The following is a 22500-nucleotide window of genomic DNA, read 5'->3' on the forward strand; positions in this document are numbered from 1 at the left end:
CATTTCCTCTCTCGCTCTCTTTTCCTCTCTCTCTCTCTCGTCCCAGTTTCTCCCTCTCTCCACCTCGTCCAGCATTATGCAACAAGCGAGCGGCCTGCTGCTCGTGGCGATGGAGCCAAGCGAAATCCCCACCTCCGCCCCGGCCCATAACCAAAGCACTCCTCAAACCGCTAGGCCAGACTCTGTAGTCGTGAGTGAAATGTTGAAAGGCACCACTCTGTGACCCCCCCGCCCCCCCTCCATTTCGATTCCATGTACTGTGCAACCTTTACATTACACCCCGCTGTTCACGGCCAGGGTGACAATTTTACAGCGACAAACAGGCCACAATCGAGCCGGTGGCCAAAGTCAACATCACGGGGCTGTGTCCATGGAGTTGTGAAATCCATGATCCCCCCCCTTCCTTCTCCTCTCTCTCTCCTACTAGAGAACATAAACGTAAATGTTGTTATTGCCTGTGAGGAGAGCTGGAGGGAGTGGATGGGGCTGTTTGCCCAGCTTGTAAAAGAGTTCAATGAGACCACTTCAAAAGGGAAAGAAGTACCCCACCAGCGGGGGGCCATTGCCTTGACTAATTAAGGAGGCCTTGGACACAATAATCAGCCAATTAACTTCATTTTTCTTCTTGGGTGAATGATTCAGTTTGTGCGTGTGCTAGTAGGTGTGTTTGTGTGTGTCTGAATGTGTGTTCAATAGTGTCCTACTATTAAGCAAAAACAGACTCCCCCCCCCCCCCCAACTTCTCTGGAGTTTTCAGTTTTATTTTGAAAGCCAAGTTTTGTTATTGGCCTGTTGGCTCATCCTTCAATGTCACCCTCAGGTTGAGAAGGTGACCCCTTAAGTTCTCCACCAGGAGGAGATTTATGAGTGTCATCCAGAGTCCACAAACCAGACCATCCAAACCACTTCACCTGCTAATTGACTTGAGATCTGATGAAGAAACCCTCCGCAAATTAATCAAATCAGTGCAAATGAAAGTGTTTACAACTCAGAGTTCATAAAATTTTCATAGGTTTTTGAGTTGTTGTTATTGTAGCCTGGCACCATGATTTCTCTTAATAAGACTCATTTAACCCTCTTTGAAGAACTCAACAGCCACAGCTTGATTTCTTGTAAAACCATCACCAGGCCAACATGACCATGCGATACCGATCTTGATCCATCCGAGAAATCCCCCCGGTGTCAGGCTAATGGTGCTGTGAAAGAAGAAAAAAAGTGAAGAAAGAAAACACACGTCAGCTCGGGCAAACGGGCCATGATTCTGGGAATCTGAGCCATGGATCTGTCTGACGTAGGTGGAGTTGTTTTTCGGGGCTGAAAAGTCCCCTCAACAAATCGAGCCCCATCAAATCGCAAGCCAAAGTAACAGTCAGCACACTCATGCACACACTCTCTCTCTCTCTCTCTCTCTCTCTCTCTCTCTCTCACGCACGCGTGCACACACACACACACACACACCACAGCGATAATGTCTCCCTTGTCTCTCCCTCATATCTGTCTGTCTCTCACTCTCTCTCTCTATCACACATACCCACACACACACACACACAGACTTTTTTTTTGCCTCAAAACGACACCTGCAACATATCACTGTGATGAGTGTTGAAGGTACAGGAAAGGGCTCAAGGAGGCAGCGCAGTGATAAGTTTGCTAAGCTTATATAACGAGCCCTCTCCACGGCTGGCCTGCAACGCGCTAGTCCTTTTCGAAGGAAAAGTCATTCTCCCCCTCCACAATGCAGCCATTGTCTTCCCCCGGAGTAGGCAGAGACTTGGAGAGACGGAGTGTGAAGGCGAGTTAAAAAATCACCAAAGGGAAACAAATACTACCCCCCCCCCCCCCCAGCCCCCCCCACCCCCCACCCAACCCCATCTCTCCCACATTCCTGCCCTGTTATATATACCTTTCGAATTATATAAACAGGTTATTCCATGACCTAACTGTAAGGAAGTATTCCCTTTCTTCCCGGCGATTGCCAAACTGAAACAAGAGCCACACAGCACTATGGTGCTCCAGCCACGATTCCTTCGTTCCCTGTATTAGGGAGTGACCTGCTGTGATTGCCCTGGGTTTGTTGTTGTTTATCATTGATGCAACTGGATGCTATAACTGATTTTGCTTACACATGGATTCCTGGATACTCAATATTATCTACATGGAAACATGGACTGTTTAACCCTGGTGAAGCAGGCAAACAGTACAGAAACATAAAGACAGATGTTCAGAATCTGTTATAAGTGCATAATTATACATAATGCATAATAATACTTACGCTAGACGCTATAGTAAAACTGTATCATAGTGCACAATGCCTTATAAGACAACACGATAGCCTCTACTATCCAACGGGAGAGGCTCGGTTTTGAAAGAGGTCTGCCTTTTGCGCGTGCACCAAAGCACACGAATAGCTGATCTGACTGTCTGAACGCTCTAGTGCGCTCTGCGTAACAGCGGAGAGCGCGCACTGGACAGAGCTTATTCAAACGTTCCTCCTCTGCCGACGCAAAAGGAGGAGGCGAGAAAACTGCTAATTCAATCACCTGATTGCGGAATGGGGTTACCACCACTTTAGGTGTGTAAGCAGCATTAGGTCGCATGACCACTCTGTCACCAGCGATCGAAAACTGAAGGCACGATGGACTGACTGACAGGGCTTGCATGTCACCAACGCGTTTTGCTGACGTTAACGCCAGCAGCAGCGCGGTCTTTAAAGAGACAAACTTTATGTCCACTGTCTCGAGGGGCTCGAACGGAGGCCCTGTGAGAGCACGTAACACCACTAGCAGATCCCAAGAGGGTATGAGGTGTCTCTCTGGCACCCTGAGCCATCTCACCCCCGCCATAAAGCGTGACGCTAGCGGGTGACTGCCAGGAGAACTGCCATTAATGCCTGCGTGGCAGGCTGAAATGGCAGCCATGTACACTTTGAGAGTAGAAGCCGCCTTCCCCTCATCAAACAACTGCTGTAGGAATTCTAGAATAACGCCCAGCGCGCAGTTAATGGGGTCGTGCTGACGCGCAGCACACCACCGCTCAAAACTGCGCCACTTCAGCATATACAGAGCCCGTGTTGATACAGCTCGGGCACTCTGTATTGTAGCCACCACCGCATCCGACAAGCCTGACGCTATGAGCCTGCACCTTTCAGGTGCCAGGCTCTGAGACGCCACCACTCCGGATGGGGGTGCCACACTGTCCTGTGCGCCTGCGTTAGGAGGTCTCTCTGCAGAGGCAGCTCCCAAGGCTGCTGCACTGACATATTGACTAGATCTGCCGCCCACGGCTGATTGGGCCAGTGGGAGGCTATCAATATCAATTCCCTGCCCTCGTCCGCAATCCTGCACAGCACCTGCTGGAGGAGCGGGATCGGGGGAAAAGCATATAGGGGTAGAGCTGGCCACTGGTGGCCCAGCGCGTCTATGCCTAGTGGGGGATCGTCGCCCCCTAGCGAGAACCAGAGCAAGCAGCAGGTGTTCTGCCTGTTCGCGAACAGGTCCACCTGCGCCTTGAAAAAACGCACCCAGATCTGACCTATCACTTGTGGGTGAAGGCACCAGTCTGCTGCTCGAGGATCGCCCCTCGATAACAGGTCCGCACCGTAGTTGAGGTGACCTGGTATATGAACTGCCATGAGGGACAGGACGTGCCTCGCTGCCCACAGGAGCAGGCGAGTCGCCCAATGGTGTAGTGACGGGGAGCGCACTCCGCCCTGGCAATTTATATACGCCAAGGTCGCAGTGTTGTCCGTCCTCACTAGTACATGCTGACCACTCAGCCTTGGCAGAAAGTGTTGTAGAGCTAGGACTACTGTTCGCAGCTCTAACACATTTATGTGAGACGCGGCCTCTGTCACAGACCAGAGACCGTTCACGCCTCTCCCTTCGCAGACAGCTCCCCAGCCTTTGGTGGAAGCGTCTGTGGTCACCACCACGCGACGCGACACTATGCCCATAGTGCCCGACGCGGCAAGAAACCAGGGGATTCTCCAGATCGCCAGGGCTTTCCTGCATCTGGAGGACACCACTACTCTGCGATGCCTGTCTGTGACTGCGTTGAGCTTCATAGACAGGTACCATATTTGGAATGGCCGCATACGCAACATCCCCAACGGGAGCGCTATAGCGGCCGACGCCATCATTCCTAACAGGCGTTGGCAGCACAGTGACGAGACTGACTGTCCCTGTCGGAACTGGTGCACGCATGTTTTGATGGCATTTATCCGTTCTTGAGACAGCCTGACCTCCATGGAGGTGGAGTCTAAAATCATACCTAGAAAATGCGCAACTTGCCTGGGGCAGAGAACGCTTTTTTCCCTGTTTATTACAAAGCCCAGTCGATACAGGTGCGCCACCACTAGATGGCCGTCCTGCACTGCTGCAGCCTCTGAATGAGAAGCAATTAACCAGTCGTCCAAATAATTGTAAACGCGTAAGCCGCGTAGACGTAATGGGGCGATGGCTGCCTCTACGCACTTTGTAAATACCCTCGGCGCTTGAATTGGTACGCTATTCCTCCGAACGCAAACCTCAGATATCTCCGATGTCTGTGGCGGATCGGAATGTGGAAATAAGCGTCTTTTAAGTCTATCGTGATAAGGCCAAACGATTGGTTTATAAACTGCACAAGCCTGCGTGGGGTCAACATTCTGAACCGTAGCGGCATGAGTGCTTTGTTTAACACACGTAGATCTAATATTGGCCGATAATTCCCGTCTCTTTTGGGTACGAGGAAGTAACGGCTGTAGAAGCCTGCATTTTCCTCCTCGGGAGGAACTATGCTTATTGCCTCCTTTCTGAGCAGGGAGACTATCTCTTCCCGTAGGAAGTGAGACTGTTCTCGCTGCACCACAGACTGTATCACTCCGCTGAATGGCGGAGGGGAACGGGCGAATTGCAGCACGTAAGCCTTTGTGATCGTCTTTAGCACCCATGGTGACACTGCGCATGCGCGCCAACTCGCCACACAACCAGGGAGGTTGTGTTTTGTGCGCCTAGGGAGGGAGACGAGATCTGGGGCTGCCCCCTTAAGTTTTTGAAAAACTGTGTGCATCGCGGGGGGAGTCGCACAAGCATGCCTGGGCACTGCGCCATCTGGGACAGGAGTTAGGACATATGATTGTGGTGCTTGTGAGAACCTGCTTACCGTGCTGGACATGATTTCCACATGTGAGCGACGGGCTGATTTCTGTGGAGGTGGTGTGGGCTCCACCGCTCCCCCCTGTGTGACGAGTGGCTGACTGTCACGATCAGGAAGCCTGAGGTCTCCCTCTGCCTCGCCCGCGGCGAGCGGAGTGCTGCCGCGGAGCCTGGGCTGCGCCCTGGGCAGGGCGCGCAGCTGGTTGCTGTGCTGCAGGCTGCGCTGGTGGGCGGAAGGGGTGTCTCTGCCAGCCTCGCCCGGTGGACACCTTTGCTGGAGGCGCTGGCGAGCGGAACCCGCTTCTCTTCTGGCCTGGTGCGGGTGTGGTGTGTCCTGAGGAGGACGTCTCACCCGTGCCACTAGAGCGAGGCATCCAAGCCTGGAATACCTCTCTGCTCTTCTGCCATTCTTCGAACTTGGCAGCCATTGTGACCACTGCCTCCCCGAAGGCACCCTGGACAGAGACCGGGGCGTCGAGGAGTGGTGCTTTTTCTCTGTCTGACAGCTTAGCCAGTGATAGCCACAGACCTCTGGGTAGCCACCGCGGCACCCATCACCCTCCCCAGTGCCTGTGACGTGCACCGAGTTAGTCTGAGCGACAGATCCGTCGCGCGACGGAGTTCTGCCACAGACGGGTGATCTTCCCCCAGCGACAAGGCAAGCTCAGTCAGGAGCTTTGCCTGGTAGCGCTGTAGCAATGCAGCCGTATTGGTTGTGCAGGCAGCCTGCCCTGCAGCCAAGTAGGACTTCTCTGCCAGCTGAGCCTGGTGTCTGCCCACCCGCGTGGGCAGGAGAGGCTTCTGGCCGAGACGCATCGTGGGGGAGGCGGGCGAGAGGTAGCCCGCTACTGCATCCTCCACCTGAGGAAAGGAGAGGTAGCCCCTCTCCTTAGCCATGTGGAGCTGCATGTAGGGCGCGAACCCCGGCACCGGGCGCCTGGCGCCTGGTAGCCTTAGCTAGCGGGAGGCTAGCACAGATGGAACAGACAGGGGCTTTGCCCGAAAGCGCGCCCTCTGCGTGGTCCCTGCCTAGGCAGGTTACGCACCGACGGTGGCGGTCGCCCTTGGGACGGACGTGACCGCAGTCGGGGTAGTGTCTGGCCATCTTTTTTCAATCTGAAAGTAGAGAAGAATGTTAAAACACAAGCACACTATCTGCAACCAACACATTGTTAGCAAGCTAGCAGGCTAGTCAGAAACTTAGCCAGCCAGGCAGCCAGGATAGCAGCCACTACTTTCAAAATTTAGTTGAGCCAATGAATTTTGTAGCGCCCTGAGCTAGTGAGGGGATAAGGAACCCAGATAACTCACCAACTCGTAGAGAGCGAAAAGCACACAAAACTCTTTTGACTGTGGTAGAGCGTTTGAGATATGCTCGGAGATGTTCACTCCGTCTTGCGAAGTTTCAAAAGAGGCAGTTCTGAGGGCGCGTAATAAGATTATAGGACTCCTGAGGGGCGGGCCCAGGAGCGTGTGCTGACAGATCTCGCGGCCTTTCAGGCGTGAATAGATAAATGCTTCGATTTGTACCCCATGACTGACGTCATGTACCATACTGTTATATCGCAGTGAACTGCGATAAGGAACCCTTGTTCATGCATTTATAATGCCTGGTGTACCAGTACTTCTTGAAAGGCCTTGTAGGTTGCATAGATGATACAAAGGTTTCTCACATATGACTTGGCTGTGAGTGTGTGTGTGTGCGTGTGTGTGTGTGTGTGTGTGTGTGTGTGTGTGTGTGTGTGTGTGTGTGTGAGAGAGAGAGAGAGAGAGTATGTATGTGTGTGTATGTGTGTGCGTATGTGATGAGTATGTAAAATACAGAGATTCACCTGATTAGTCAGGGCCAACTTGTCTTCCGTGACTCTGCCACCTGGGTTCTGTCAGGGCCTGACACCCATCCAGGAGCCCCAGCCCTCAGCTCTGCAGGCTGCTCCGACCTCACAGGACACGCGGTGACCTCCAGAGAGCTTCAATGAGCTACTGATGATTAACCCCATGATCCAGGTTACATTCATCTCCATTTGGCTGCACGCTTCCCTCTTGTCCTCTCACAGGAGGTGGAGGTGTGCATTTTTTCTTAATTTTTCCCCCCTCCCAGTGCCTCTGTGCATGCTCTCATGGGTTCAGACCTTAGGATCTGTAAATGGGATGGAACTAAATTGAACAGCGCTCCATTGAGAGAAGACCTGAGAGAACACTGATTTGTCTCTCAGCCTAAGTGAGGTTTTGACCTAAATACAGGCTTGTTTACGAACATCGTTTAAAAAAAAGAAAAAAAAAAAGAACAGAAAAAGTTCCCACAGCCGACTTCCACCACGGGAGGCACGCAAAGCCTGTACCTCTGCGGTGAGTGATGCATATTTGAATAAATCAGAGTTGCGTGGCATGTGGCGCAGCTGTTCTCCATCTCAGCACTCCTGTTAAAAATGCAGAGGAGCCCTTTTAATGGCCGAGCGGGGCAGGCGGCTGCATCCCCTCCAGGAGAACTCGGGCTGCACCTGGAGAGACCAGAGAACGGTGCTGGCCTAGAATCGAGATGGACCACGCACCACCCCAGCACCACTACCAATTCACCCCCCACCCCCCTTGTTCTTTCATTCTCGCTGTTCTGGTAAATGGGGGTTTACAGGTAGAAGGTTATGGGAGGGTGGAAAGAGGAGGAGAGAGAGTGGCTAATGTAGGTCGAGTTAGAGCGTTTTCTTCTTCTGCTTGCACCATTAGCGTTTACTCGCTCATCAATCCCTCCATCTCTGTCACTTCATTTTCCCCTTTCGCCCTCTCTCTCTCGCTCTCTCTTTTTTTTTTTTCAACGGCCCTGAATGGATTTGGACATCACAGACACTTGTGAATGTCAGATGGCTTTAAAATACCACATGCTCAACGCTGAGCAGCCTCTATCCTGATGACCTCTTGCCTTCCCTAAGCTCGCCCTGAGGCTTCCACGCTAAAGGCACGAGTCATGTCTAGGGGGGCCCCGAGCGAGAGGTGCAGGGGTTTCGGGGCAGCTTCTCCCTGGCTTGTCACCTGGGGCACCGTTAGAACCATGGCCAAACAACACGCAAGTCTCGTGCAGCACAGATTATTCCACTCGGTTTCTGTCTCCCTCTCTTCTCCTCCCTCTATCCCTTCTCTCTCTCTCTCTCTCTCTCCTAAACATTCTCCATTTCTGTCCCTGCATATCTTTAATGACTCCCTCACTCGCATGAGCTTGATGATCCTTGCCCCTTGGAAGGTATTCTAAAATATTGGCAGCCTTAGGTGATGGCCATCAACGCGTGGATTTATGAACTTGCGCGTAGTGATTCTCAAGATGGATTACCCTCAAGTCAAGTGGAAATATGGCTCGTGAACCACTACCCCCACCACACAAAAGAAAACGAGAAAAAATCCTGAAAAACACCTGAAAATACCAAATTAGAAATCTGGGCTTTTTGTGTCAGCAGGTTTTGAGATTTGGAAAATGTTTGCAGATGCAATACATATGGAGTCCTCGGTGATGCACAAAGTCAGTTTTCCCCCAGTTGGACCATCCCACACTTGGACACAGTGCAGATTTTCCATCCCCCTATAAAATGTCTCTCACTCATTTGCGGAGGCGGCCTGCTATGAAACGGCTATTATGTGTTTTTGGGAGGTACACAAAACATTTACGGTGCACACTGAATATTTCAGGACCAAACACATGTAACTTCGTCACAGTGGATCTGCATTTCTTCTGCACCGTATGTCAGAATCCATGTGCATGTCATGTTAGTAATATACAGACTTTTCAAAGGGGGTTGGAGTTGTTTTTTTACACCACTGATGCAATTTCAACAGGCTTCAAAATTTATGATTTGAGCAACATCGTATTATCCTAGATGTTTTATCACTGTTTGTCTTGGAGGGGGCTAGAGGAAGAGACATGGATTGATGGCTTATTGGTCCTTTCCTCGCGGCTGATTTCACACGTTGCCCGAAAATAAACACCCTCTGCCTGCGCGGACCTCCTGACAGCGAGGCGGCGACCGTGATGTATGGAATCGGAGCTCAAATATTTACACTCTCCTCATTACCGGCGTGATGCCTCGCAGCCCCGCACCGTTTACTTCAGACTGGGAGAGGCCCGCCCTGTGATCCATTGCCAGTTCAATGTGCCCCCAGAGGCAGTAGCCTGCCCCCTGTGGTCATAAATCCACCCGCTCTAACAAAGCGCCTCGAAGCTTCCTGTCTTTTGGAGGAGAGAGGTTCTCTCTGCGCTCGAGTTTCCCTTCTTGAAGGTTTTTTTTACAAGAGGAACATGAGATGGCCACAGCGTCGTGTTCAGGCTGACCCACTCCATTCACCCATGGCTGGCAGTGTTTGACAGGCTCAGGCCTGACACTCTTGTTTTGGGAAGGGAGGGGGGGCTGCATATGGTATGAGGGAACACGTGGTGGTAGGAGGGGAGGTTGTCAGGTTGGATATGGGTGTATGTTGGTATTTACGTGTGCATATGTGCATATGTGTGTTTGTGTCTATGTGTTATGTGTCTTTGCATTTATCTGGTTGTTCGTTTGTATGTAATGTGTGTGTCTATGTGTGTGTGTCTATGTGTGTGTGTCTATGTGTGTGTGTGTTTGTGTGTGTGTCTGTGTGTGTGTGTGTGTGTGTGTGTTTTTGTGTGTTTGTGTGTGTGTGTGTGTGCGTGTGTGCACATTATGTCCCTACACACATGCATGGCCTCACACTCTGTACATGTTTTTGCCAGTTAAGTGATATTTCAGCTGCATTATGTCAGCCTTTCCTAATGTCTATAGTGATGAACAGACAACTGATAGCTGCAGTTAATTCAAAACGATGTCGTATTCCCATACATGGGTTCCCATACATGGGAAAGACATTAATGTCCCCTAGCAGTTTTAACAAGTTTCTGACCAACTAAGACACATATTCTGATATTTGTGGTTACGTAAGGTCTTGGATCGCTTACCTCTTCTTCCAACATAAAAAAAAAGACATTGATGGCAACGCTGCATGTTTGGTTGCAAGTGCTGACGCCAGGATTGCATGAAACTTAAGCACACTTCTTTCTCGCCAATTGCTCCTTAACAAATCACTGCTGGTAGATAAGTAACAAAACATGGATGACAGAATATGGGGATACAATGCGTAATGGTTTTGTGGATTTTGCCTTCTCATTCTTTCCTGCACGCTGCTCCAAGCCTACATGACAGCTTTTTATGGAAAGGGGATATTTATTACCCAAGGCCACTGGGTTCACACACAGGAGTGAGAATTACAAAGAGATTATTACACCCTACACACAATCACCTCCTGAGGAGGTCATAAGACAGTGGGTTTTCTTTGCTGTTTCTTTTATAGATGTCTAAGGAGAAGGCCTTTACATTGGAATGACAGCAGTGTGTGTGTGTGTGTGTATGTGTGTGTGTGTGTGTGTGTGTGTGTGTGTGTGTGTGTGTGTGTGTGTGTGTGTGTGTGTGTGTGTGTGCCTGTGTGTGTGTGACAGTGAAAAACTTTTGTAGGATGCTCCCTTTGACAAGTGTGACTCCTAAAACAAAAGCATGGAGGTGCACCTCTCCATTCCCCACACAACAACGTGCACTCACAGGACTCAGACAGTCTGTCCACACTGACCACATACCACAGATACTTCCCAGAAAAACAGGACTGGCCTGCTAACTATTCAATAAACCTCCAGATGGAAAAATACTAATTACTATATATGTAAAGAATGCCTGGCGTGTCTGCATTTCTTCCTTCCTACTGAAAAATGGGGTCAAGAGCGAACAGGACTCATAATCCCAGAATATCTTCCATGACTTTTTCCCCCTCTCTTTTGTTTAAACACAGTTGACACTGGGCTCCGGTTTGCTGTGTAAACGTGTGATGTGTTTGAAAGCACACTGGGTCATCAGTCACCAGATCTGATGGCCACTATGTAGACGAAGAAGCCTGGAGAGGACTGAATAAACAGTCAATTAAGAGAGGATAATCATGGAGCATCTGCCACATCATTGGTACACTGGTAGGTCTGGGAGAAACAAGCGGTATTGTCAGTGAATGAAAGAATCATTGAAAGATACGATGGCAGATATGTTTGGGGTTTCACATGCAAAAGGAATCCCCCAAAAACAGTCTCTAGGATTCGAGGCTGTATACTTGAGGGAAAAGTTTATTATTTCAGTGGTTATAGTCTGGGACAGGGACGTGCGGTCCTATGAAAAGTAAAAAAAAAAATTATAAAATAATAAAAAAAATTATAAAATAAAATAAGTATTGATATTTCTCTACTAATCTGTGGTATAGGTGTAATTTCTGCATGATTCCAATCATTTCGAGCATTTTTATAATCAAAATCGCTGAATTCGCTGAATTTGCGCATGTCCTATTCAAATAGACGGGAGAAAACAAGGGACGTGCGGTCAGGTTAGGCACCATGTATTGTCTATGGGAGCTAGTGAGGCAGTGCCTCACCTAGGATTGCGCAATCGCTCCAAACTGGGTTTTGCGCATGCGTGCGCATGCGTAGAACCTTTGGGCTGAGCTCAAAACGCATTGAAAACTCATGTAGGTGAGGCACACAGTACCTCTGCCTCAATGAAGGGGGCGTGCGAGAGCGCACCTGTCGGGGTTATGCTGGGAAACGTTGCTCTTCTTCTACACTTCTACTTGACGGCGAAAATGGAAGATTTCATTGCTAAACTGAAGCAGTTCTCAAAACTGGACTTTCAGTCCAAACGTGAAATGATTAATAATGGGAGACCAATGCCGGAGTTAAAAGGTATTCTTCAAGCGACGGGACAGAAGATAACTCGATCGACTTCTCACATTCAAAGCCAAATTGCTTTGAACATGTTTGGAACCTCAAGAATAAATTTGGTTTTGAACTTACAGCGGCAGCTCCGTTGATTTCCCATTATTTCTATTGGGATTGTTTTATGTCTATGTGAAGCCATTTAACATCACTCAAGTGGTTGTGATCACTTGGAACCCAATACTGCTTTTTTATTGGTGAGCTGATTTTGAGAAATTAAACTTAAATTGTAGGTAAGTTGTGTTTCCTGGTTGCAATGGTTATCCTGTTGCTACGTTAGCTAATTAGCTAGCTAAGGACACTTAATAACCTTACGAGTTAATCGGAAGAGTTCAATTTGCATGAAATGATAGCTGGTTATCTAGCTGATGTTATAGTCTCCTCGATTTAACTCTTAAAATGATAATGGGAAAAGGTAGAAACCCTCAGGGTGCTTGTGCAACTTCGTAAGAAAGAGTTCATATTCAGGAGTTCATATTCATGAGTGCATAATATTTACACATGAGTTCATCACAAGCTAGCAGCTGCCTACTGTATGCACCTTACCTATGTGTGTGTAAAGAATGCTGATATGAAAAACAACCAGTAGTCAATGTGAAAGCTGTCAATTGAATGGTGATCTTAGATACTCTATCGTAAAGGCGCCTATTAACGCCCCAGCTATTAAAAACATTTATAGATCGAAAAATCTTTAATCAATCAATCTTACATATTTCAGTAGCGGTGGGTGTCTGTATTAGGACTGGTAACTTGTTTGGATTTCAACTGAAACGTGTTTTCAGTTTTTTTTTTTCCGTTGTGTAGACCGACACGCAAAATTAGCTGATACAGGAGGTGGAACCCATTAACAGCCTTTCTGTATATATGTCTATGGAAAGCTCTATGACCCTCACAAATTCTCGTTGCGAAATCGAATTCGTTCAGTTCGTTCCATGAGGGTTTGTACACACAGAAATAAATCGCTGTTTAGTACACTAAATAACGCTGTACTGCAATTTTTTGCACACATACAAGTTAAATACCCCCTTTGGGTAGGAGCGTATGGTGTTAAAAATCCGTTATCCTGGTTGATATAGAAATCAATATTAAGTAACATGTACCTGCGTGAGGCTGTTAATAGGTTTCGGGCGTTAATAGGCGCTGTTACTAAATTGGGTTTATGTATTTGTAAATGTGACTCTGAAAAAGTCAGTGCCTCACCAGCCACGAACCTCACCGCACGTCACTGGTCTGGGAAGACTGAAGGTATTGTTGATGATGTTGAAGTGTGATGCCTGATGAACGGGAGCAGCCCCCCCCCACCCCCACCCCCCTTAAATTCCTCAAGGAGAGTGGGGGGGGGGGGGGAATGATCTATGTTTGTTTATACTGCAGTCACATCCAGAACCCTTTGAATTCATGTTCGCGCTGCTCCGAGATAGAGCCCTCAGCCGTCGGTGATTAGTCCAAATAAACGTGACGATGGAAAAATAATCCATGAACCTTTTTAGCTTTTAAAGAACGATAGAGCCCAAGTTGGTCCGACATTGGCCTCAAGCCATAGCTGAAATGGGAAGGAGTGGCAGTCTAGTTCTGTGGGTGTGAAGTAACAATTTAAAACACCTGTTCATTTTCCCCCGTCAAAACAAACATGTTTTTGCATTTTCTTTTCTCGCAAGAACCATTTGAGGGTAGTTTGTGGTCCCATTGCAGGTTTGCGGCAGGTATAATTTCATCTCAAGGGTGTTCATTGTCATTGTTTTTGTAACAGTTTGTTGCAGTGGAGAGAACTACTACACGTGAGACTCAAAAAAGGGAAGTCTGAGACTGAGTATCTGCTTTGCAATGACTGAGGCCTTGTAGAGCCACTAAAAACTGTTAAAGGTTACTGACAACTGATCTCCATGCAGTAATAACAGGTCTTTGCACTGAATGGACACTCAAATGAAGAATGCAGATGTGGTACTGGGTGGCGGTGTTTACTGTGTGTGTGTGTGTGTGTGTGTGTGTGTGTGTGCGCGTATGCGTGCATGCACACGTGAGAGTGTATCGGCGTGTTGTACCACTTCTTCATTCAGTAAATCACACAGACAGAGGGTTTTTACGTAGCTATATCCAAGCAAGGCTAAAGTCCACATGTTCATCTTGAGACAATCTCTGCATCATTAAACCCAATGGAGTGGTGACGGGATGGTTTCTGGTGAGACGGCGCATTGACATATGACAGACATAAAGTCAGCGTGCGATCATGCCCATCCTTAAAATTCGGAATCATAGCAAAGAGCATACGGCCATGACTGCACGGGTATTACATAAGGGGGCCTGTGTTTTTCCTCAATTCAAACTCAAGGTTGGCTGGAATAACTTAAAGAATTTCGCTGGCCTTGGGCTCTCGGGCAGGAAATTGGAGACAGTCAGCAAAGGTTTCCACCTAAAGAGTAAACAGCTTGTTTAAGTGGGTACGAAGTTTAGTTCGGGCTATTTTGGGTGTTGTAAGAAAGGGAACAATCGTGTAGCCTTGCCTTAACAGGTCAGGAGAGTAAGTGCGCAGTGCATTGGCCTAACCAGTGCAATTAAACTGATACAAAGCATGACGGCTCCCATATTAAAGGTATGTCTGTTACGTAACACTTGCTCTCCAGCAAAAGGAAAATCATTGTGTTTTAAGGCATTGGCCTCCCAAGCGCCTTATTTCAATGGCAGAGCCAAAGGAGAAAGGATATGATTGCATAAGGAAATATGCCTTGGTTAACACCCGCTGACAGAATCCTGACAAAGACCCAGTGAGTCTTAAGCTGGTCTGTGTGCATTGGAGAAGAGGGGCTCTGTCCGAGGGGCCACTTGTTTTCAATAGTTACTGTATTCCCACGTTAAATGGCCACTGCCAGGTCCAGATACTTTCCAGTCCCTGTAAGACCTTTCTAAATATCCCATGATGGCACCTGTTTGAGCCTCGGGCCAGTTCCACTGTGTGAGCACACAAACAGACACACACACACACACACACACATACTCACATGCATGCACACATACACACCACACACACACACACACACATTCAATAAACACAGTCACGTCTCTGCCCTGTTTGCAGTCGATTTTACTATGGTAGCTCAGCTGCTGGTACAGTAGATGTTATTTATCCTCCTGTGAGAAAGATGTGCCCCTTAGGTGAACAGTTTAGTCTGTGAGCTGAACACAGAGCTTAGATCAGGCACACACCCCTGGCTATGTTTTAGACACATACTGTATTTCAATGTGTGTGTGTGTGTGTGTGTTCCTGTGAGCCCATACATCATCTTAAGCTAAAGGAGTGTGTGTGGGCCTATGAGGTGCCATCTGTGGACCATATGCCCACTCCAGACAGCATATTGTAGCTATGGGCAGGACACATCCACTGGAGAGCATCCAGCGGTGCAGAGGCAATAACATAATTAACGTCACAGCTCACAGTAGTATATCACAGCCGAAGACAGTTGGATTATGTACTGCAACACCCAGTACCTTTCAGATACATTTATAATACAAATATCAATGGAATTGATTTAGCATCAGTGAATTAATGAACCGCCGTGCCCCCTGGGTTAAAAATGATTGTATGTTTGCTTTGATACCATATTGAAGATATTAGAGGGGTCCTCATTTAGGAGGTTTATTTTCATTCATTGAGGTGTTTCATGTGTATTTATGATGTGTGAGTAAAACACATTTCTGAACAAAAGCCAGCATAGTGTTTTTGAGACGTGATTGCCCAGGGTCTATATCGCTACATCTCAAGGTTTGTTTCATATCAATCCACGTGAGACGTCTGAGCTGAGAACTCCAAACAGCTCACAACCCTGGACAGTGCTCAGATGAAGTTCAACTTTAAATCAAGGTAAATTATCCCATGTCAACTTCATTAGCCAAGCAAAATGAAAATGAATGGTCTCAAGGACCAAATCAAGCGCGTGACTTACGACACGTTAATCCCCCAAAATAAAGTGTTTTACCGTATACTGTCTCCATTTCATCTATCTGAGAAAACCACGGGACAAAAACATCAGGCTGGAATGGGATTGCTTACATTTGTCAATCCAGTCGAGAAGGGGACATCCCAAAACAAATATGGGGTCTCACCAAAAGCTGAAGCGGTGCGAAGGGGGGCCTCTGTCAGTCTGTGGAATGCTTATGAAAACAGATGTGTTTCTATTGGTGAACAGATAGCTGAAAGGACCATTTCCCCTCGGGGCACACTTATCCCAGTAAAAACCAACACTAAAAAGTGTACAACTTCTCTGGGTTCCTCTCACATAATCCTACCAGTCCCCTCTGCGGTTTAATCACTCTAAGGGAGAGAGAGTGATTTTTTTTTAACAATAACAAGTCCTCCTTACGACTGTCACTTGTGAATGAGATCTTACCATTGCCTACAGTGGGATCTCTAATGTGACTTCCAGGGTTGTACAGCGGCATTGGGTTTACAGAAGTCACATGGGTTTTCAGTTACCTTACTGCAGTTTTCAGCTAAATTGGGAATGGTTATACCAGGGAAGATATGCTTCAACCACAGATATGCTTCAGCCAGTGAAAGGTCACAAAGTCAAAACTGTCTATACATCCCAAATCAACTGATTATGCACTAATTAAAAATTATAATTATCAAATAGTCAAATAGATGGTCGGTGCTGATACAGTATGAAAACGACATGCGTGGCATAACCATTTTCCTCTTATTTGTGATACTTATTGGTTACAGAAGCACCATGTAGCTGCGGTGTAGCACTGACATTTTATACATAGGTTCACTGAGGAGCTCCGGCATTTGTATGGTTTCTCAAAGCAAACTCGGAAAACATTACTGCCACTCTCAAACAATATGGTGAACCTCAAAATACAACATTACAAAACTGCCAAGGCCAACACAAACAGGTTTATAAGGGAAGCAAACCATGAGAAGACTTCCTGAAGTGTCCAATTTCAGGGACACTTCCCATGTCGACCTGCTGTTAAGTATGTATTTAGACAGCTGATATTTCCTGAAGCCCATGAGCTTTTGGTTTTCCTTGTGGTATTTATTCATTTGATTCAGGTTTTAACAGCTATGTTCCCTGTTGGAGATGGTGACAGCTGCAATAGAAGCTCTCCCCCCAAAAAATAAATTCCATGAGAGCAACACAATACAGAACACCTGCAGGTTTTTTGGACATCGATCAAGTGACAGCTCGAAAAAATCAAGCACACAGAGTTCTGTCTGAGAGCACTGCACGGGTACTCGTTCGCAGGGCCTGCTGCAGTGGTGCTTCCCTGCTGTGAAGCTATTAGTTACAGAAGACCTCTTGTGCTGAGGACATTCTTCTATCTGCTGCCGATCAAAGGGGTCCTCAGGGGCAAAGCTAGCAAGCTTTCCAGGGGCTGTAAGGGGGGGGTCCTTGCAGACATCCATAAGGTGCGTTCAAATTCGCGTTCAAACAATGTTCGAGGCGAATGCATTTTCTTTGAACTTTTACATTTGAATGTTTTTGAGTGTTTGATACTATAACCCTTAGTCTTAACTTCCAGGATTGAGAGAGATGGAGACTACCTCCTTCGACCGTTTGTGTGTTTACAATGAACTCAAAGCAAACTAAAAACTGTTTGCGGTAGTTTGCCTTTGTTTGCTATTGTCACGCTTGCAGACATCCCCACATGCTTTGCTTTGGTGCTGGCACCTGACTGTCCGATCCAAGATGCCAAATGCGGCCCACCAACAGCTCCCCTCCTCCTCTTCCTCCTCCTCTGTCCCTCTTCCCTGCATCCTTGGGCCCTTTCCTTTTTCTTTCCCTCCGCGTCTTTTATTTCTCCTTGACAGGCCCAATGTGCAGCCAGGACAGACGGATTTTTATGATCAGCAGCCACTCGGCAGGTCTGGCGGGCCCTTGCCTCCCAGTTTAATAGTGAGGCCTGCAGGAACCATTATGGCCGCCTGGCTGGGCTTGGAGCAATCCCAGGGCTAGTGTTCTGTGGCCCGGAGGCTGTTATGCAATGGATGTATTTCAATACTCTCCAAATATATATGCTTATATATGTTTTTTTGTAGTGAGTGTGTGTTTGTGTGTGCTGTTTGCTGCAGATGCATGTCTTTGATCATTTCAGTGCATATCAGTTTCTCACAGATCATTGTGGTTTTGTCGGTTGCATGAGTCCATGTGTTTGATGGTGTTGAAGGGATGACTGGATGACTGGATGACTGGATGACTGAAGAGATGGGGCGATTTAACAGACAGCTAAATTAAGCTGATCTGAAATGCTTTAAAAAAAACTCTGGAACATTGTTTTTCCCCTGCTATGGTGGAGACGAGACATAACATGGTTCCTTGATCATATCATCAATCGAACGCACAGTCGCACGATTATCTCATCACGGCGCTCCTCTGCCGCTCGCACACACTGAAGTCATACAGCAAGCATGCGGGGACACCGCTAGTTATGCTAGCCTCGCAGATCCACTTTCTCATGACTTCACTCTCTTAAATCCTGTGAGACGTTCTGGTGCCAAAATAATGAGAGAAAAAAAAAGAAATGATGGTTGGGCCTGGATACTGCCAGGAAAAGCCGCGATTCTATAGCCTGTCATACAGTTTATGCTGAATTTAAGCATCATCATGATTCCAGTATTACATAACCCCTCTGAGTTCCCAGTGTTGGGGGAGTATATGATACTTTGGTTTCCATGGCAAGGGCCTCCACAAATAAAAGCCGCTAATTTTCACAGTGGAAAATGAAGAAACACCGGACAATCTCGTCTCCGATCAACACCGACCCAAAGATGTTTACACATAAGCCTGTGGACCGATCTCCAAGATAATGCTGAGATTTCAAAATAATAATAATAATAATAACGGTAATAACTTGGCCTTACAATGACATGGAATTATGTAATCTTGTCAAAATACCTCATAGGCCTTGCGGTAGGCCCTGGAGAGCCCTGGCAAAGACCCGGAAACCACAAGTATCAGGTTTGTTATTTACGGTGGGCTGAGGCGCGCACGGGTCGTAGACACAGGCAGTGATGAATGGCGCCCATAAAATAAAGCCACTGAACAGCGTGGGCCTAAGTCTCGCTGAAATGTTTGGATGAACGTTGTTTTACGGAGTCTTCCCTGTTCCCATTGCTGTTGTGACAGTCTGTTAAGGAGAAAGGCTAGCCAAAACACACAACCTCAGCAGACATGCTTGTGTAGGGTGCCTGTGTGTACAAGACCCTCTGTCAATTCATTACTGATTTTAGATTGCAGATGGTTAATTTACAAGAGCCCTCAGTTAATACTGTAATGTGCAAGGGGGGGGGGGGGGGGGCACGCTTCATTGTGAGCCTGGTGATGTTAGTTTGCCCATAATTCCATGTGTGTAGAGTGTTCATGTTCAATTTAGAGATTAATGTGCCATTTTACAATGTACTCATGTTCCTCTGTTGTGTTACTGTTCATGTTTAAATCTGTGTGTTATCTGTAATTGTCCCTGTGCAGTTTTCTCATGTATTAGTGTCTTTGCCCGGCACTGTGTCTGCCATAACATCTCTGCCTTCCTGTATTCTTCATCAGTTGTCTTCCATATAAATAAACGGTGTTAATGCCAAAGAGCTCTGCTTGTTATTAAACATTACATAATGCTTTACATAGCATGACGAAATATAATACACAGCATATTATATTGTCCTTCACAATATTTGCAACATTGATTGGAGACAAACAAACTGTTCCTGGAGTTGTGATGCCTTCAGCTAAGCAATAGATTGAGTAGATCTGATTCCTAACTCGCCCTTTTTGAAAATATTAGATTGCAATCAATCTGAGTGAGCACTTGTTCACAGAGGAAATGCAGCTATTTGCAGAGTCCAGGGGGTTGAACTCACCGGACCTCGCATAGCCAACAACCATCAAAGTGTGACTGTTTTTTCCTGGGCTGTTTGTTCTGCAGCTGCAATCTTATCCTGCGGTGTTTCTGTTTTCCATGGAGAGTCCATGCACGCCTCCAAAAAGGCAGTGGCTGTCACAACAGTTTGTAAACAGACTGCTCACATGGCTTATTCACCAAACGGGAAAAGGAGGAGAAAATAGGGTGAGGGTGAGAGTCAGAAAGAGAGAAAGAGACATGTGTGTGTAAAGAGAGAAATGGGTGGAGTGGTTGCTTATTTCACTTTTTTTTCCCTCTGTGTGGTGACGGGACGCAGGAAAGGTGTGGAACCACACGTGCTTCAAAACTAAACACCAACACAAAAAAATGAGTGGGATGAAAAATGGAAAAAGAAAAGAGAGGAAAAAAAAAAGAACGGACAAAATGTCATGTTTTTCTAGAAACACATCAGATGGGGAAAACACCATCCAGCGTGAAAAGGCAAAGGAGGCCTGGCGAGGCATGTTTCGCGGTGAGCTCCGCACTCACACAAAATAAGTCACAGTTGGCACTGGACCCGATCTTGCATTAGCCATTTCCTGCTCTGCGTCTGCTCCCTAATCCCAAGATCCTTTGCTTTTCCTAAAGTTTGCGGTTAAGCCGCTTCGTATGGACGCCATGCTTATGGTCATTAGGACTTACCAAGGAGTCGTGTAGGGTTTCATGTGCATACATTACCCCAGTTACTTGAAAAACTGGCGAGTTTCCCAGGAATGACAGGTCTGCGTTTGCACAGTAAATGTGTTGTTTTCAGGGTCAGGGGCTAAGATCAGGCTGTCACGTAAATGACTGATGTCTCTGTAAATATGACTCACAAAATCTGTCTACACCATGTTACTTGTAGAGACAAAAACGAGTGAAAGCAAGTAAGAAACAGCTCTAATTTCTGATGCCTGTACAACATGTACAAAGTGTTTAGTGTTGAAGACACACACATGGAATCTGATTATACTGTTGTGCATGACAGGGGATCAGTACCCAAATTCTCAGTTGTTTGCATTTTCAGTCTGATGCAGGTCCAATGGGCCTGGTTCCATGTGGACGGGCCAACTGGACCGGACCTCAGTGAAGGATCTGAGCCAGACAGAGAAGAGAGAAATGTCTCGGGTTACTGGAAATGTTTACGTAGAGATTAGGGATACTTAGGTCTCAGTGTTTGAAAACAGGTATTCAACTGGAAGAACAGTAAAAGAGGTTTCCAGATTTGAACTCTCACCCTACTGAAAACAACGCTGAAGAAACACGATGCAAGCTTTTCAACGGTGACAAAAACCGAAGTACATGCTTTTGGGTAGATGTGTTTATGATGGCCACTGCTGTGTTATTCACACAGTCTTCACGAAGAAGTAGGTGCTGTGTTGCATTCCAGAAATGTCACCGCAGCCAAGACCCAGCTCCTTGTTATTAATGGACTATCAACCGATCGACACGGACGTGTTTCCAGGGGTATCACAGGAAACCTGTCTCTAGGCACCCCATTTAATTGCTTACAGTATCTATATCAGCCTTGAGCTTCATGCAGTGGTAACAGGTGAGGCAAAGGGAGATGGCCAAAAGTGGAAGCAAAAACATACTTCACCAAACAGCTCTGTGGGAGAACAGTCCGCTCTGCATGTGGTGCCACTAAGACCCACCGTCTAAACAGTCTGGGTTTTTTTTTTTGCTCCATGCTGGCTCCAGACACCTCCTAAAGTGGACGATGACAAAAAACGTGATCCGAAAAAAAAAAAGTGTTTTTGAAAGGTTGATGCTGGGAAAGCAGCTCCCAAAAAACAATCAGAGGAATCGTGCTGAGAAACCAAAATAGCCGTGCACCGTGCAGATTTTTTGACTGTCGGGATCAGGTTTTTCGCACATTTGATACAACCCAGCTGAGGGTCGGGCTAGAGGGGGAAAAAAAAAGAGGGCTCGAAACAAACTTTCCGTCCCCTTCTGTGTGTATGGAAATGTAATCGCTATGGAAATAAACGTTTACGCAGAGTAGCTCCAATAGTGGCTGCTCTGTTACCTTATCTGGGTAAAGTGGCACATTACAAGGGTGCCGCTGCCAACCGCCCACATGTCACTGTCCCTCGGTTGAGGGCATGGCATCATGTAATCACTACACAGCTCAATGTGCTTTCTATTAGAAGTCCCCTTATCTAAACCCTGGGCTGTTTTAAATCTGATTCAAGGGGGCCTGGCGTTTGTCTTTGAACTGAGTCTGTGGCAACGAAAGAAGGGGAAGTTGATGCTTTAGGAGAGGTTGAAAATGTCAAACTATGACACACGGTGCCCGCAAGGAATGCCGACGTACAAACCTCACACCGAGATGACTGGAACCTACGGAGAAAGGAAAACATTGGTGTGGCAAAAAGAAAAGTCCCCCCTAAAAAAAATCAAGTGCTCTCCTGTTTGATGACAGAGGAGAAATCTGTCTGTAAAGTCATAAATCTTGCAATCAATCACCATTCTGGTGTTCAATCAGCCTCACGTATCCAGTTTCCAGGCTTTGTTGGAATGGGTATGGGGGAAACCAAAGCACATGTGTGATTTGCTGTTGTGGATTATGCTATCAGGACTCTTGATTTGGCTTCCCTTCGATGGGGTAATTGATTTGTGTCGTTTGTTTAGCGAGCTGGGCTTTTGTGTAATGAGAGGCCGCAGCCTCTCCACACAGCCATAAATTCACCG

General features: G+C 47.1%; 1 protein-coding gene across 1 annotated transcript in view; it reads right to left on the reverse strand.

Moving 5' to 3' along the window:
- Positions 1–1166: 1166 nt before the first annotated feature.
- Positions 1167–22500, reverse strand: part of LOC105911648 (interphotoreceptor matrix proteoglycan 2-like) — a 51047-nt gene continuing 29713 nt past the window's right edge. Inside the window, exon 21 of the transcript XR_006151457.1 lies at positions 1167–1196. The gene's annotated coding sequence lies outside the window, so the exon portion shown is untranslated. The remainder of the gene's footprint in view (positions 1197–22500) is intronic.

This window comes from Clupea harengus, chromosome 21 (genome assembly GCF_900700415.2).
Source record: "Clupea harengus chromosome 21, Ch_v2.0.2, whole genome shotgun sequence".
NCBI lineage: Eukaryota > Metazoa > Chordata > Actinopteri > Clupeiformes > Clupeidae > Clupea > Clupea harengus.